The sequence below is a fragment of the Sus scrofa genome, chromosome 2, assembly GCF_000003025.6.
Source record: "Sus scrofa isolate TJ Tabasco breed Duroc chromosome 2, Sscrofa11.1, whole genome shotgun sequence".
In the NCBI taxonomy this organism is placed as follows: Eukaryota; Metazoa; Chordata; class Mammalia; order Artiodactyla; family Suidae; genus Sus; species Sus scrofa.
Genome location: NC_010444.4, coordinates 103,681,170 through 103,698,707, shown reverse-complemented (window position 1 = coordinate 103,698,707; position 17,538 = coordinate 103,681,170). Strand labels below are relative to the sequence as shown.

General features: G+C 36.7%; 1 long non-coding RNA gene across 5 annotated transcripts in view; it reads left to right on the top strand.

Moving 5' to 3' along the window:
* LOC106509504 overlaps positions 1–16,808 on the top strand; it is a 30,899-nt gene extending 14,091 nt beyond the window's left edge. For 3 of the 5 annotated variants that reach the window (XR_002341828.1, XR_002341829.1, XR_002341832.1), the window contains 4 exons: positions 11,306–11,440; positions 12,880–12,933; positions 15,090–15,116; positions 16,571–16,808. This is a non-coding gene — a long non-coding RNA (uncharacterized LOC106509504). Of the gene's footprint in view, positions 1–7,080; positions 10,006–11,305; positions 11,441–12,879; positions 12,934–15,089; positions 15,117–16,570 lie in introns of those variants that run through there. The other 2 variants (XR_002341831.1, XR_002341830.1) reach the window with 2 other exon arrangements.

Genomic DNA, 17,538 nt, shown 5'->3' with positions numbered 1-17,538 from the left:
TGCTTTTTTTGTGTGTCTGTTGAGAAGATCATGTGACTTATATCCTTTTGTCAATGTGGTCTATAATACTGATTTGCAAATACTGAACTTTTCCCGCATCCCTGGGGTAAATTGCGCTTGATCATGATGTATGATTCTTTTTATTTATTGGATTCAGTTTGCTAATTTGTTAAGGACTTTTGCATCTGTCTTCATTACAGATAGTGGCTTGTCATTTTCTTTTTTTCCTATAGTATCTTTGGTTTGGGTATCAGGAAAATAGTAGTCTTGTGAATTGAATTTGGGAATGTTGTATCATTTACAATTTTTTGAAATAGTTTGCAAATAGTGGGTATTAACTTTTATATGTTTGGTAGTCTTCCCCTGTGAAGCCTTTTGTTTGCTTGCTTGAAGTTTTTCTTTCTTTTTTTTTTTAATAAAAATTCAATTTCACTAGGGATCCATCTGTTCAGATGGTCTATTTCTTCCTGATGAAAGAATCTTGAAAGGTTGACTGGATCTTGACAGGTTGTATGTCTCTAGAAATTTGTGCATTTCTTCTATGTTCTCAATTTGTTGGCATATAACTAATACTAGGCAGGTTTGTTTCCATTAAGCCACAATGGGTATCATTTATTTTTCTATGGTATCAGTTATTTCTCTTTTATTTGTGGTGTCAGTTATTTCTCATTTATTTCTTATTTTATTTGGGTTTTCTCATTTGTTGATGAGCCTGGCTAAATGTTTATTTATCCATTTTATCTTTTCAAAGAACCAGCTCTTGATCTCTTGGTGTCATTGATCTTTTCTACCTTTTTTGGTCTCTGTTTTATTTCTCTCTGATCTTTATTTCCTTCCTTCTGCTGACTTTGGGCTTGTTTCTTTTTCTAATTCTTTTAGATGGAAGGTTTGATTGAAATGTTTCTTGTTTTCTTGAGGTCGCCTGTATTGCTATAAACTTCTTTCTTTAAAACTGTTTTTGAAGTTCCTATTGTGGCTCAGCAGTAATGAACCTACCCAACTAGTATCCATGAGGATGCAGTTCAATCTCTGGCCTCACCCAGTGGATTAAGGATTCGCCACTGCTATAAGCTGTAGTGTAGGTTGCAGATGTGGCTCGGATCCTCTTTTGCTGTGGCTGTGGCAAAGGCTCGCAGCTGCAGCTCTGATACCACCCCTAGCCTGGCCTGGGAACTTCCATATGCCACAGGTACAGCCCTAAAAAGTGAACAAACAAACAACAAAAAGGCTACGTTTGATGCCTCCCAAAGAGTTTTGGAAAGTTGTGTTTCCATTTTTGTTTGTCTAGAGGTATTTTCTGATTTCCTCTTTGATTTCTTCATGACCCATTTTTTATTGTTGTTGTTGCTATCTTTAGGTAGGATGTTTTCCCATTTTTATTTCTATAATGATTTCTGCTTTCATACCAGCATGCCTATTCTAATGTACAGTACCTCTCAAACAAAAATAGATTTGCATATTTAAGGCTTACATTTATAAAAAAGAGGATTAGACCAACTTCCTCACTTGCAAGGTTTTTTTTTTTTTTTTTCTTCTTAGGGTCACCTTTTAAAAGTTGAAGTATAGTTGATTTACAATATTGTGTTATTTTCAGGCATACACAGCAATTCAGTTATACATATAAATGCATTTATTCTTTTTCAGAATCATTTCCCTCATAGGTTATTACAAAATACTGAGTAGCGTTCCCTGTACTATATAGTCCATCTTTGTTGGTTATGTATTGTATGTAGAGTAGTGTGTATATGTTAATCACAACTTCCTAATTTATCCCTCCCCATCCCTCTTTTCCCTTTGGCAATCATAAATTTGTTTTCTATGTCTGTGAGTCTCTTTTTGTTTTGGAAATAAGTTAATTTGTATATATACAAATATATTTTTTAAGATTTCACATGTGACATCAGGGTATTTATCTTTGGCTTATATCACTTAGTATGATAATCTCTAGGCCCACCTATATTGCTGCAAATGGCATTACTTCATTGTTTTTTTTTATTTCTGAGTAATATTCCATTATATATTCCGCCTCCTTTTTATCCATTCATCTATCGATAGACATTTAGGTTGCTTTCATGTTTTGGACTATTGTAAATAGTGCTACAATGAACATTGTGATGCATGTATCTTTTTGAATTATGTTTTTCCTTGGATGTATGGCCAAGATTAGGATTTCTGGATCATATGGTAGTTCTATTTTTTTTTTTTTGGTCTTTTTTGTTTGTTTGTTTTTTTAGGACTGCACCCATGGCATACATAGGTGGTTCCCGAGCTAGGGGTCCAATTCGAATGGTAGCCACCAGCTTACACCAGAGCCATAGCAATGCCAGATATGAGCTGTATCTGCAACCTACACCACAGCTAACAGCAATGCTGGATCCTTAACCCACTGAGGGATGCCAGGGATTGAACCAAATCCTCAGGGATGCTAGTCAGGTTCGCTAACTGCTGAGCCACAATGGGAACTTCTCGTAGTTTTATTTTTAGGGTTTTTTTTTTTTTTTTCTGTCTATTTAGGGCCATACCCACAACATATGGAGGTTGCCAGGCTCAGGGTCAAATCAGCACTACAGCTTCCAGCCTACACCACAGCCACAGCAACTTGGGATTCAAGCCATGTCTGTGACGTACACCACAGCTTAGAGCAACACCAAATCCTTAACCCACTGAGCGAGGCCAGGGATTGAACCTGTGTCCTTTTAGTTTTTTTAAGGAACTTTCACATAGTTCTCCATGGTCGCTGCACCAATTTGCATTCTCACCAACAGTGTAGGAGGGTTCCTTTTTCTCCACACTCTCTCCAGCATTTCTCTTTTATAGATTTTTTTGATGATGGCCATTCTGACTGGTGTAAGGTGATAACTCATTATAGTTTGATTTGCCTTTCTCTAATAATTAGCTATTTTGAGCATCTTTTCATTTGCCTTGGTCATCTATATGTCTTCTTTGAGAGATGTCTATTGAGATCTTCTAACTATTTTTTGATTGGCTTGGTTTTTTTTTTGATATTGAACAGTATGAGTTGTTTGTATGTTTTGGAAATTAATCCCTTGTTGGTGACTTCATTTGTGAATATTTTCTCCAGTTCTGCACGTTGTATTTTAAATTTGTTAATTGTTTCCTTTGTTGTGTAAAACCTTTTAAGTTTAATTAGTTCTCATATGTTTATTTTTTGCTTTTATTTTCATTAATCTGTGAGGTGAATCTGAGAAGATACTGCTGTGGTCTATGTCAAAGAGAGTTTCGCCTGTGTTTTTCTCTAGAGTTTTATAGTTTCTGGTCTTATATTTCAGACATTAATTCATTTTGATTTTATTTTCGTGTATGGTGTTACAGTGTTCTAATTTCCTTCTTTTACATGTAGCTGTCCAGTTTTCCCAGAACAACTTTTTAAGAGATTGTCTTTTCTCCATTGTATATTCTTGCTTCCTTTGTTGTAGATTAATTGATCATAGGTGTATGGGTTTATTTTTGGGCTTTCTATCTTGTTCCATGGACCTATATTTCTGTTTTTTTTTTTTTCCACTGCCATACTGTTCTGATGACTGAAGCTTTGTAGTATAGTCTGAAGTCAGGGAGCCTGATTCTTCCAGGTCCATTTTTCTTTCTTAGGATAGTTTTGTCTAATTTGGGATCTTTGTGTTTCTATACAAAATACAGTTTTTAGAGTACAGGTTTTTGCCTCCTTAGATAGGTTTATTCCTAGGTATTTTGTTCTTTTCATTGTGATGGTAAATGGGATTGTTTCCTTAAATTTGCTTTCTGATTTTTGTTTTTGGTATATAGAAATGCACCAGATTTCTGTGTGTTAATTTTGTATCCTCCAACTTTACCAAATTAATTGATGAAGTCTAATGGTTTTCTGATAGCATCTTGGGATTCTTTGCATAGTATCATGTCAGCTGCAGATGGTGACATCTTTACTACTTTTTTTCTAGTTTGGGTTTCTTTTATTTCTTTTTCTTTCCTGATTATCCTGGCTAGGATTTCCAATACTATGTTGAGTAAAAGTGGCGAGAATGGGCATCCCTTGTCTTGTTTCTCATCTAGGAAATGCCTTCAGTTTTTTACAATTGAATATCATTTTAGCTGTGGGTTTGTCATAGATGGCCTTTATTAAGCTGAGGTATGTTCTCTCCAAGCTTACAATCTGGAGATTTTTTTTAAAAATCTTAAATGGATGTTCAATTTTATCAGAATCTTTTTCTACATCTATTGAGATAATCATGTATTTTTTTATTCTTCAGTTTGTTAATGTGGTGTATCACACTGATTGATTTGTGGCTATTGAAAATCCTTGTGTCACAGGGATAAATCCCACTTGATCATGGTGTATGGTCCTTTTAATTATTGCTGGATTCTGTTTGCTAGTATTTTATTGAGGATTTTTGCTTCTATGTTCATCATTGATATCGGCCTATAATTTTCTTTTTTATCGTATTTATGACTGGTTTGTGTATCAGGGTAAGGGTGCTTTCTCAGAGTTAGTTTGGAAATGTTCCTTCTGCAAATTTTTGAAATAGTTTAGGAAGGGTAGATGTTAACACTTCTCTAAATGTTTGATAGAATTTGCCAGTGAACCATCTGGTGCTTGACTTCTGTTTGTTGGGAGTTTTTTTGTTTGTTTTATGGCCTCATCTGTGGTATATGGAAGTTGCTGGGCCAGGGATTGAATCCAGCCTATGCCTGCTGGATCCTCTAACCTACTGTGCCAGGCCAGGGATTGAACCCATGCCTCCACAATGACCTGAATCACTGCATTCTGATTTGTAACTCACTGCTCTATAACAAGAACTTCCACTGGGAGATTTTGTTGTTGTTGTTTAGTTTTGTTTTTGTATTTTTACTGCTGCACCACAGCATACAGAAGTTACTGGGCTAGGGGTCAAATCAGAGTCACAGCCACAGCAATGCCAGATCTGAGCCACAGCTGTGATCCACCCCACAGCTTGCAGCAATGCTGGATCCTTTAACCCACTGAGAAGGCCAGGGATTGAACCCGCATCCTCATGGATACTAGTTGGGTTCTTAACCTGATAAGCAACAACAGGAACTCCCCTGTTGGGAGTTTTTTAATCAAAAATTCAATTTCAGTACATGTCATTGTTCTGTTCATATTTTCTATTTCTTCCTGGTTCAGTTTTATGAATTGTACTTTTCTATTAATTTGTCCATTTCTTCTGGTTATCCATTTTAGAGGCATTTAGTTTCTCATAATAATGTCTTATGGTCCTTTCTATTTCTGTGGTGTTTGTTGTGACTTCTTCATTTCTGATTTTATTGATTTGAATCCTCCCTCTTTTGGCAAATGTGGCTAAATGTTTATCAATTTTATTTATCCATTCAAGAACCAGATTTTGGTTTTTTTTATCTTTTATATTGTTTTAATCTCCTATTTCATTTATTTCTGCTCTGATTCATTCTTTCTTTCTTTTTTCTTTCTTTTTCTTTCGCCCTTTTTAGGGCTGCACCTGTGGCATGTGGAGGTTCCCAGGCTAGGGGTCCAATAGGAGCTGTAGCTGCTGGCCTACACTACAGCCACAGCAATGCCAGATCCCAGCTGTGCCTGTGACCTATACCACAGCTCATGGCAATGCTGGATCCTTAACCCACTGAGCGAGGCCAAGGATTGAACCTGCGTCCTCATGGATACTAGTCAGATTTTTTTTCCACTAAGCCACAATGGGAACTTCTGCTCTGATTTATTCTTATTTCTTTTTTCTTTATGATTTCTTTCTTTCTAGTAACTTTGGGGTTTATTCTTCTTTCTTGCATTTCTATAGGTGTAAGATTAGGTAATTTATTTGAGATTTTTGTTTTTTCTTGAGGTAAACTTGTATCTCTGTAAGCTTTCCTCTTAGAACTTCTTTTGCTGTTTCCCAAAGACTTTGGATTATCATGTTTTCACTTTCATTTGTCTCTAGATATTGTTTGATTTCCTCAGCCATCCACTGGTTGTTTAGTAGCATATTGTTTTGTCTCCATGAACTTGTATGCTTTGCCATTTTTTTTTTCATGTAGTTGATTTCTAATCTCATAGTGTTGTGGTTTGATATGCTTTCAGTTTTCTTCCTTCCCTTCCCTTCTCCCCTTCCTTCCTATTTTCTTTCTTCCTTTCCTTCTTATGTTTGTTTGTTTGTTTGCTTTTTAGGGCACCAATAGCATGTGGAAGTTCCCAGGCTAGGGGGCAAATCAGAGCTGTAGCCATCAGCCTATGCCACAGCCATGGCAATGCCAGATTCAAGCTTCAGCCTGTATCACAGATTGTGGCAATACCAGGTCCTTAACGCAATGAGCAAGGCCAGGGATAGAACCCCTATCCTCATGGATACTAGTTGGGTTCTTAACCTGCTAAGCCACAATGGGAACTCTGTGATTTCAGTTTTCTTAACTTTATCTAGTCTTTGTGGCCCAGCATGTGATCTATCCTGGGGAATGTTCCAAGTACACTTGAGAAGAATATGTATTCTGCTGCTTTCAGATGGAATGTCCTATCAATATCATTTAAGTCCATTGGTTTAATGTGTCATTCAAGGTCTGTATTTCCTTATTGATTTTCTCTTTAGATAATCTGTCCATTAATGTAGGTGGTATGTTAAAGTCCTCTACTATTACTGTATTATGTCAATTTCTCCTTTTATGTTTGTTTACATTTGCCTTATATATTGAGGTGCTCCTGTGTTGGGTGCATATATATTAACAGTTATATCTTCTTGGATTGATCTTTTGATCATTATGTAGTGTCCTGCTGTGTCTATTTTACCAGTTTTTATTTTAAAATCTATTTTGTGTGATATGAGTCTTGGTACTCCAGTTTTCTTTTTCCATTTGGATAGAATATTTTTTTTCCATCCCCTCAATTTCAGTCTGTATGTGTTTCTAGATCTGAAGTGGGTTTCATATAAACTATATGGGTTTTGTTTTTGTATCCATTCAGCTAGTCCTTGTTTTTTGGTTGGAGCATTAATCAATTTATATTTAAGGTAATTATGGATATGTATGTTATTATTGCCATTTGATTAATTGTTTTGGATTTGTTTTAGTATGTCTTTTTTTCCTCCCCTTCTTTTGTTTTCTTTTCATTTGGTGGGTATCTTCAGTGTTATGTTTAGATTCCTTTTTCTTTTGTATGTGTATTTACAAAATTTGTGTTTACAGTTACCATGAAGTTTTGATATCATAGTCTCTGTATATACGTGATTGTTTAAGTCACTGATCTCTTTATTTCAAGTGAATTTCAAATAGCCTGCATTTTTACTCTCCTGCTGTCATGATTAGTGGTTTTGATATTACATTTTTTTGTGTGGATGATTTCCTGTCTTTACTGTATATTTGCCTTTACTGGTGAACTTTCCAATTTTGTGACCTTATTGTTACCAGTCGTGACCCTCTTTTATCAACTTAGAGAAGTTGCTTTAGCATTTATTATAAAGCTTGTTTGGTAGTGTTGAATTATTTTAAATTTTGCTTGTCTGTAAAGGTTTTGATTTCTCTGTCAAATCTGAATAAGAGCCTTCCTGAGTATTCCTGATTGTAGATTTTTTCCCTTTCATTACTTTAAATATATGGTGCCAATCCCTTCTGGCCTGATGAGTTGCTGAGAAAAATCAGCTGATAACCTCATTGGGTATTCCCTTGTATGTTATTTGTTCCTTTTCCCTTGTTGCTTTTAGTAGTTTCTCTGTCTTTAATTATTGTGATTTGGATTACCATGTGCCTTGATGTGTTCCTCCTTTTGCTATATGAGACTGTGCTTCTTGAACTTGGGTAACTGTTTCCTTCCCCATGTTAAGAAAGTTTTCAACTATTATTTCTTCAGATATTTTTCTCAGGCCCTTTCTCTCTCTCTTCTCCTTCTGGGACCCCTTTAAAGTAAATGCTGGTGTGACTGACCTTGTCCCAGAGGTTTCTTAGACTATCCTCATTTTGTCTCATTCTTTTTTCTTCTGTTCCATAGCAATGATTTCCTCCACCCAGTCTTAGAGCTCATTGATTTATTCTCCATTTATCCTGCTATTGATTCCTTCTAGTGATTTTTTATTTTTCAATTGTTAAATTTCAGTTACTATAATCTCAACTCTGGTTCTTTTGTATTTTCTAATTCTCGCTAAAAATTTCTCATAACTTTTCACTCTGTGGATCCATTCTTTTACTGAGTTCTTGATGATCTTTATAATCATTACTTGGAGTTCATTCTCAAGTAGAGTTCCCATCTCCACTTCACTTAGTTGTTCTTCTGAAGTTTTATCTTATTCCTTAATTTGGAACATATACCTTTGCCATCTCATTTTGCTTAATTTTCTATTTGTATTTTTATGTTTGTAAAATACAGTTATACTTATTGACCTTAGTTACATTTCTTGACCTTGGAGAAATGGCCCTCTGTAGAGGATGTCCTATGTGTCCCAGCAGTACACTCCCCTCTCATCACCCAAAGGCCAGGGAATAGCTGGTCCCAGTGTAGGTTCTGATAGGTATTTGTGAAGTCAGTTCTGCAGGCTGCAGGATTATATTTTCATGCTTCTGGTGTCTACCCCATGGTGGGGGACACTGGTTTAGAGGCTTGTGCAGGCTTCCTGTTGGGACAGGCCAGTGCCTGCCCACTGGTGGATAGTGTTGAGTCTTGGCCTGTGGTGGGCAAGGCCATATCAAAGAACATGTCTAGAAATGTCTATGGGGGGGGGTAGGAAGTATTTGGGAAGCCTGTCTGCTGATGTGTGGGGCTGTGTTCCTGACCTGTTGATTGTTTGGGCTGAGACATCCCAGTACTGACTGGCTGTTGGGTGGGGACAGGTCTTGGTGCCAAGGACCCAAAATGTCTGCATCCAGCCAGAGTTCATGTAGGTCCCTGCTATGTCCAGCACTAGCATTTATGACCTCAGAGAGAGCCACAGCTACCCCCTTCCTCCCCAGGAGACTCTCCAAGAGCAACAGGTAGGTCTGGCCCAGGCTCTTATGGAGTTACTCTTTTGCTCTGGATGCCAGTGCATGAGAGACCTTGTGTTCACCCTCCAAGAGTAGAGTCTTTGTTTCCTCCAGTACTGTGGAGTTACTGCAGTCAAGCCCTGCTAGCCTTTATAGCCAAATGTTTGTGGGGGAGGGGAGCGTTCCTCCTCTCAATGCTAGGACCCCAGGCTGGGGAGCCAGGGGTGGGGCTCATAGCTCTCACTCTTGTTGGAGAACTTCTGTGATATAATTATTCTCTGGTGTGTGGGTTTCCCCCACTTTGGTGGTATTCCAATGTTTGTTTGCTTTTAACCATTGATTTTTCAGCAGTTAGTTGTGATTTTGGTGTTCTTGTGAGAGGAAATGACCTCAAGTTTCTTTTACTCCACCATCTTGTTCCCAATCCCTAACTGGCAAGTTAAATAGCCTTATTCAACTAAAAAACTCCCTAATTTCCATTTGTAACTGAGGCTTTAACATCCATCTAAGAAATGAGTTAGAAGTTTTAACAATAGCAATCGATATTTATTATGATATATACTATGTCATTGTGGTATTTACAGGCACTGTGCTAGTATTTGATAGCTGTCGTATTTTATGCTAACAAGCCTGATGAGTAGATAGTATTCCTATTTTATTCAAGGGGAAAATGGAGGCTAATAAGAGTTAAATAACAAGTGGGAATGATTGAACCAGAAATCATTTCTAGTCCTGATTGATGCCAGTCTATGCTACATAGCCTTTCACCTACTTTTAAATTTCTAGAAATCTTTACCTTTTGTTATCATGTGATAATCATAATATTCCAATAATTTTGTTCAAATTAAAAATTTCAAAGGCAAGGGAGACAAAGAAAGTGAAGATAAAAAACAGCCATTAAACCCACAAGCCAGCCACTGTGCAATCTAGCATGAAACACTGAAGGATCTCTTCAGCTACATTCACACAGAAGAGCAACAGAATCAAAACACTGAAGAAAAAGTTTTCCAATTTCCCTTACTTGGCTTGTATACAAATGGCACTGGAATAAGTAACACACACCTCCAAGAAGCCTTTCCCAAGGTGATGTGGCTTTTTATGTTTCCTGACTTCCTTCATACTATTGCCCCCTGGTGCTAACTGTTTATCACCAGTTGAAATTTGGCAGCACCGTCAACTCTGATGACTCTATTACATTATTTTATTATGTTACTAGTTATGTTCTTCCTTAGAAAAATGAGTGGAAAGGCAAGATGAAGGTTGTTACACATGTAAGCAAAAGTCTTGATTATAATTTGGTTCAGCCTACAGCAGAAATCACAGGGGTCCTTGAAGGACATTTGTGTCAACTGGACTTTGGCCAGGTGATTTCATATCCACCCTTGAAGAAAAAATTAAAAATAAAAAATAAATATAAAGCTTTGGAAACACATCACCAACTCTTGGATCTAGAGGGTGGGCTGTAACAATTTAAAGCATGTTTTTGTTCTCTGGTAATGACATCTCTGTATACCAAATGTTGAATTCTCATACAAGCTTCGGTAAATGCTGGATGCTTTTGTGTGTGTTCTGGGGGAAGGTTGTGCTAAGAATTGAAGAAGTAAGTAAAGCATACAAAAATATGCCAAATCAAACACTTTTTACCAATAATTCTAAACATTCTGAAAAATAGAACAAATGAACCAAAAAATGTTGGCTAACATTTTAGTAAACAATGAATTAAGTCCACCATCAAGCCATCAGCCACTGCAGCTGCCCCAATGGTATACCCTGAAGGGAATTCAGAATGGAGAAGATAGGAAATTGACCCTGGATTGTTCAGATGCATATCAAAGAAATAATTTTTCTTTCTTTTTAGGGCACCCCTTGTGGCATATGGAAGTTCCCAGGCTAAGGGTTGAATCAGAGCTGCAGCTGCTGGCCTACACCACAGCCACAGCAATACCATATCTGAGCTGCATTTGTGACCTACACCACAGTTCACGGTAAGGTAGGATCCTTTACCCACTGAGCGAGGCCAGGGATTGAATCTGCATCCTCATGGATGCTATTTGGGTTCATAAACCCACTAAGCCACAACAGGAACTCCCAAAGAAATAATTTCAGTGAGCCCAGCCTGTTAGATCTTCCTGTAAATAGAAAGTCAATGAAATCATTAATTTATGATGTCATTTTGTGTGTGTGTGTGATTAGCAGTAATCTTTTGATGTTTGACTACATTTTTTTTCAGCAAAAACTCATATATCCTGGCCCCTCCCTTACCTCTTTGGAACAGTCCCTCAGAGCTTATCTTGAGAGGCTGCCTTTCCAGGCTCTTGTCTTTAGTAATGTCTTCAAATAAAATACAGTTCTAAATTTTAGTTTGTATGTGTATATTTTTCAGTCAACAGTTTTGGCAACTGACAAACGGATTCTGAGAAGACTTCTCTCCCTCACCTAACTCTACAAGGGACTGGAGCTCTGGGACCAGTAGAAGCCCCCTGTTCCTTTCAGTCCTTCCTGAGAAAGTCCAGTTTGGGTGAGTCTCTCCTGGATCTCAGATAACTGGTTATTGGCTGCTGATCCTAAGTTTTATTTGGCAGTGTTAAGCTTCTTTCTGGAGGAGTAGGTTTTCTTTGAAACTTACTTTCAAGAAGAGGTACCTGGGTTATGCTCTGTTGAAAGGCACTGAGAAGATTTTATTATGTACATGAAGAATTTATACTTCAAATATAAATCAAGAATTAAAGGAAATCTTACCCTAAAGATGGCCAAAAATGAGGTTCTTTTCACATTCTCAAATTAAGTTTGGGTGTGTGCATGCACAGCTAGAGAAGAACTGCCTTGATAAAAACATCTCTTCAGAATATTGACCTTAAAAGTACAAAAGCATTTCTAGGAGGAACTTGGATTTGTCTGTGTCTTTGAGATGCAAATATTCTACCTGAATTTAGGCATCCCCCATCCCTCACCACCACCCTGACTCCCACCCCATCCACAAGGTGGTACATATTTGATGCAGCCAATTGAATATATTTGATTTTTTTTTTTTTTGTATTTTTGCCATTTCTTGGGCCACTCCCATGGCATATGAAAGTTCCCAGGCTAGGGGTCAAATCGGAGCTGTAGCCGCTGGCCTACACCAGAGCCACAGCAGTGCAGAATCTGAGCTGCGTCTGCAACCTACACCACAGCTCACGGCAACGCCAGATCCTTAACCCTCTGAGCAAGGCCAGGGGTCAAACCCACAACCTCAAGATTCCTTAACCACTGAGCCACGACGGGAACTCCCTAGATTGGAATTTTAAGTGGTCTTTTTGTCTGGCTGTGCCAACCGTCAGGTAAATTTGTCTCTGTCATAAGGGGTCCCAGCCTAAGGGACCTTTGTCATCCTAACCTTCATTGTGTCTGCCTGTGTATGTTCTTAGACTATTTGGGGGAGTAAACTTTATAGACCTCATGAAGGCTACATGCTTTGCATGCTTTTATTGTTTTGGTCTTTTTTTTTTTTTTTTTTTTTTTAAAGAGCCACACCCAAGGCATATGGAAATTCCCAGGCTAGGGGTCTAATTGGAGCTACAGCTGCCAGCCTATACCACAGCCATACCGACATGGAATCCAAGCCACATCTGCGACTTACAACACAGCTCATGCTGGATCCTTAACCTACTGAGCGAGACCAGGGATCAAACCCTCATCCTCATAATTACTTGTTGGGTACGTTACCGCTGAGCCACAACAGGAACTCTGCTTTACATGCATTTGTGGGGACATTTCTTACTAGTTTGAAGTGCTATTAAGATACTACTTGTCAATGGTGAGATGATGGACCCTTTAAATTAGAACTTTTAGATTGGTAAATATTTAGAGCTCTCATTATAAGCAGCTGTTTTATTAGTACTTTTGAAAAAAACCAAATTAGATTATTTATATGCACACACAAATATACATGTATGTTTTTCTTTTTTCCTCCAACAGATTTATTTTTTTCCTTAAAGGAATGGGTTCTGAAGAGAAACATGGGTTAGAGAGGTATGGAATAGAAAATAAATATAAATATAAATGTACTAATCGCTTTATGACCACGACAAATTAGTACAAAATGATACAATATTGGTTCAAAGATCAAGGTGTTCCTTTAGGGAAGGGTGAAGATTTCAGTTTCTGGTATTTGAAACTTAGGCTGCAGTCCTTATTTATGGATGGATCACTGGGTGTTTGGTGTAGTCCAAGCTTTTAAACAGATTTCAACAGAATGGCAACTTGGCCCAGGTAGAAGTAGATGGAGTGTTTGGTTTCATGTGTCACATAACTACCCATAGTGCAGTGCCAGGTGGGGTTGTATGTGTCTACATATATACATATATATATATACACAGACATATACATACGTACATATATTTCTAGGCTAACCTACAAACTCCCATAGTTTAAAAGAAAAAAAATAAGTTTGGAAAGCCTTATTTGTGGTCTAGGCTTCCTCTCAATGGGTCTTACATCTTACAGATGCTAATAAAACATTGGATTATTAACTAGGTTGATTACTAGGGAAGTAAGAAGCTAATGGAAAGTTTAGAGACTTCTTGCCAACAAGGTGGAAATTTTAAAGGGACTTCTTCCAGAAGGATAAAGAATCTTTAGGTGGTTATTAAGAAATTGGGTAAATAAAACATGTTACTAGAATTAGGACAAAGGTTTGATACCACTCTAATGTTGAGGACCAAAGGGGGTCCTTTTGGCCTATTTAACCTTGAAGGGCACCAAACAAACCTGCTCTATTTATCTCAGTTTAAAAAAAATACACATAAATACTCACTCATACATATGTATATTTAAAAGGCTGAAAAAAATTACACTGAGATACCTGACTAGCAATTTCTTTTGGCAACCAATCAAGTTAAAGATTAACAAAAGGGGCCTGAGTCCCTTGGCTCAACTCCTTACTGGGGACCCCAAAGCCTTTATACAAAAATAGATAAAAAGGAAAGCTTCTGGTTATCTGTGTAAGGTCAAGGCTTCTTGATGGGGTTCTATTGGGAACTAAAGTTAAATGTATAAAAGTGGATAGGCTGGAGATAAAATTTTATAAATGATTACATTTCATTTGTCTGATTATGTTGTGGGATAGACATTATGTCTCACGGGGGAATGCCTCCTTGGCCTGGTATTTTTAAGATGAGATATATAAATCTGTTTGATGTGAATCAAACATACTAAAAGAAACCAGTAGGAATACCCAAGCCCACAAAATATTAAATAAACCTGGGAGCTAATGTTCAGGGGTTAGTACAAATAATAATAGTTTGTGTTTTTTTTTTGTTTTGTTTTGTTTTTTTTTTTGCTCTGGGTTTAATTTGTACCTTCAAAAAAGAGGGTCTTTGTTGAATGCCTTGTGCAAACTTTTGAAGCCTTGGTAAACTGAACCCTAAAGTTCTAGAACATAGAATTCTTGATTTTCAGTGTAGTGGGAAATTTTACTGATCCAAATAATAATAATAATAATAAAATCATCTTTTTATATCATTTAGATGGCAGACAAGTTCTGAGGAGAGTTAAATTGTCTTAGACATGTCTACAAGTTAGAAATGTCAATACAGCCCACAGTGACCTGAGACTGAGCCTAATTAGCTCAATCAGGTAGAATTTGAAACCAAAGGGAAAAAAGGGGGAAGAAGGGGAAGTATTTTTAAACTCAAATCTCTAAAAAATCTCTCAAACCAAAGTCTAATTCACAGCTTCCTTAAGAATTTATCATGGGCAAATACACATCTTAAGTCATTTCCACAAATAGTAAAGCCTTAGTCATCTGAGTAATTAAGTTTATTTCAACTGTTATAAACTGGTAGGTTTATATTATAATACCTGATTCAAAACCAAGTTTTTAAAGTTCTGAGATCTCTAGTTATGTCTGCTTATGTCTGTGCAAATTATACATATGACTCTACCCCTGGATAATATTATCAGAATTAAATTATAAAAGAGCTCTGTTTAACCTAAAAGTAAGTACTTACAAATAAATATTTCTAATAAAGAAAACCGGTCAGAATTTCAGGTTCACCTGATCTAGGGAAATATTAATACCTGGTGTTAAAACTAGCTTAAGCTTGTTGGTTTAATCAGTAGACATGTACATTTTTTATTGTACTTAGGTTGATTGAAGATCAATATATTTGTTATTTCTGTTGCAGAGTTTGTCAACAAGAAGAATTACCTTGGTATGATATTTTCCTAAATTACAAAATTATAAATAAGAGTTTTCAGGTGAACTCTCTAGGAATAATGTTTTGGGTATATCTACCTAAAATAATTTCTCCAGATTTTTGGTAATTTGAAACTTTAGAGTTTTGCTAAGTTAAATAATGGAATTCACCGAATATCCAGATCATTTCAAATAAGATAAAATTCTGGGAACATTAATTGCTAAACAAGTCTAAGTTTACCTATATTTGTCTTTTTACAGTAGGAAAATTAAAGATGTTCAGTCTTATTAGACACATTGTATATACCACATTAAAGAAATCTATGAGAAATTATGTTCCTAGAGGTTATAGAATATGCTAAGTTTGCCAACCAAGAAATACTGGTGTGGGAGTTTGCTGGTGGCCTAACAGTTAAGGATCTGATGATGTCACTGCTGTGACTCAGGTCACTGCTGTGCTGCAGGTTCAATCCCTGGCTCATGAATTTGTGCATGCCAAAAAAAAAAATTTTTTTTTCATCATTGCTTGCTTCTTGGTTTTCATTAGAAACCAAGGTTTTTAAGAGTTATGAATTCTAATTAAAATATGTATGTTAAGCTACTACAAGTAAGGAAATATTTGAGTATACAAGGAAAGTAGGAGGGTGTTTTCAACAAAAGAAAGTATGAGAAATGGAAATGCATTTTGTTACAAGGAAAGAAAGTGATTTTTTTTTTTTTTGGTCCTAAAGCTGATTAATTATAAATGGGAAAGAAATAAAAGATAAACTAATACAGGTACAGAAAGTTGTGGAAGGTTTTCTAGAAAGGGAGAACTGAGAAAAAGCTTTGTGCAGAATCAGGCTTGGATTGAATTAAATTAGGCAAACAAACTTTGTTATTAAAGGTGGGCTGGTGCAGGACTGGAGTTTAGTTTTCTCTTTGGAGGAAAAGGTTTTCTTGAAATGTTGAGCTACTTTTGATACCAGATTATGAGTGTCTTTGTTTTCTAAATGATTTGTATTTGCCTTAAAAGTCTTTTGTCACTTTGGTTGTGTGAGTATTGTTTCAGAGTGACTTGTGGTTCTGTTTGGCAGTGTTTTAAAATTTTCTGATCTCTGACAAACTTCTCAAAGTCCAATTCTAACTGAAGCTCTCCTGATCTGTAGCTAACTTGGGGATGTTTTAAAGGGCTCCTATGACACATCCCAAGAGAGATACTAAACAGATTTATTTGGTATATTAAATTACGTGGGAAACATTGTCAAGTAAGTGGCGGTAAAACTATGTTACATTGTATGGGTACATGTCATTAATAGAGATAATTCAAAATTTAAAAACCTGTATGTTACCAGTCATAACATCTAGTTATCTTAAAATGCTACATGACATAGAAATAACTAAGTTTCTTATTGCTTGCACTGTGATCAGATCTTTAACCATTTCATTTTAAGTCTTTGGTCATTTATGGATGATCATTATTTTATTCAGATGCTTTTATAAGATGAAGATCATCAAGAAGATTCATAAAAAGGACTTTTTGACAAACAAGTTTCTGACTTTTAGATCATACTACTGAAATGGGTAAGAAATTACAAAATTCTAATGGAAAAGCTGACTTCATCCAGATCAACAGGAATTCATTATATGGGACTGATTGAACAGATTCATGAGGCATAATTTTCTTTTTTTTTCATTTTTTTAAATTACTCAAGTGAATTTATCACATCTGTAGTTGTATAATGATCATAACAATCAGATTTCAGAGGATTTCCATCCCACAGCCCAGGCACATCCCCCCCACCCCCCAAACTGTCTCCTCTGGAGACCATAGGTTTTTTAGTGTCTGTAAGTCAGCATCTGTTCTGCAAAGAAGTTCTGTCTGTCCTTTTTTCAGATTCCACATGTCAGTGAAAGCATTTGATGTTGGTGTCTCATTGTATGGCTGACTTCACTTAGCATGATAGTTTCTAGGTCCATCCATGTTGCAAAAAATGCTGGTATTTCGTTCTTTTTGATGGCTGAGTAATATTCCATTGTGTATATGTACCACACCTTCATGATCTACTCTTCTGTCGATGGACATTTAGGTTGTTCCCATGTTTTGGCTATTGTAAATAGTGCTGCAATGAACATTAGAGTACATGTGTCTTTGCGAGTCGTGGTTTTCTCTGGATAGATGCCCAGGAGTGGGATTGCTGAATCAAATGGTAGTTCTATGTTTAGTTTTCTGAGGAATCTCCATACTGCTTTCCACAGTGGTTGCACCAATTTACAATCCCACCAACAGTGTACTAGGGTTCCTTTTTCTCCACACCCTCTCCAGCACTTATTGTTTGTAGACTTTTGGATGATGGCCATTCTGGCTGGTATAAGGGTGGTACCTCAGAGTGGTTTTGATTTGCATCTCTCTAATAATGAGTGATGCTGAACATCTTTTCATGTGTTTCTCAGCTATC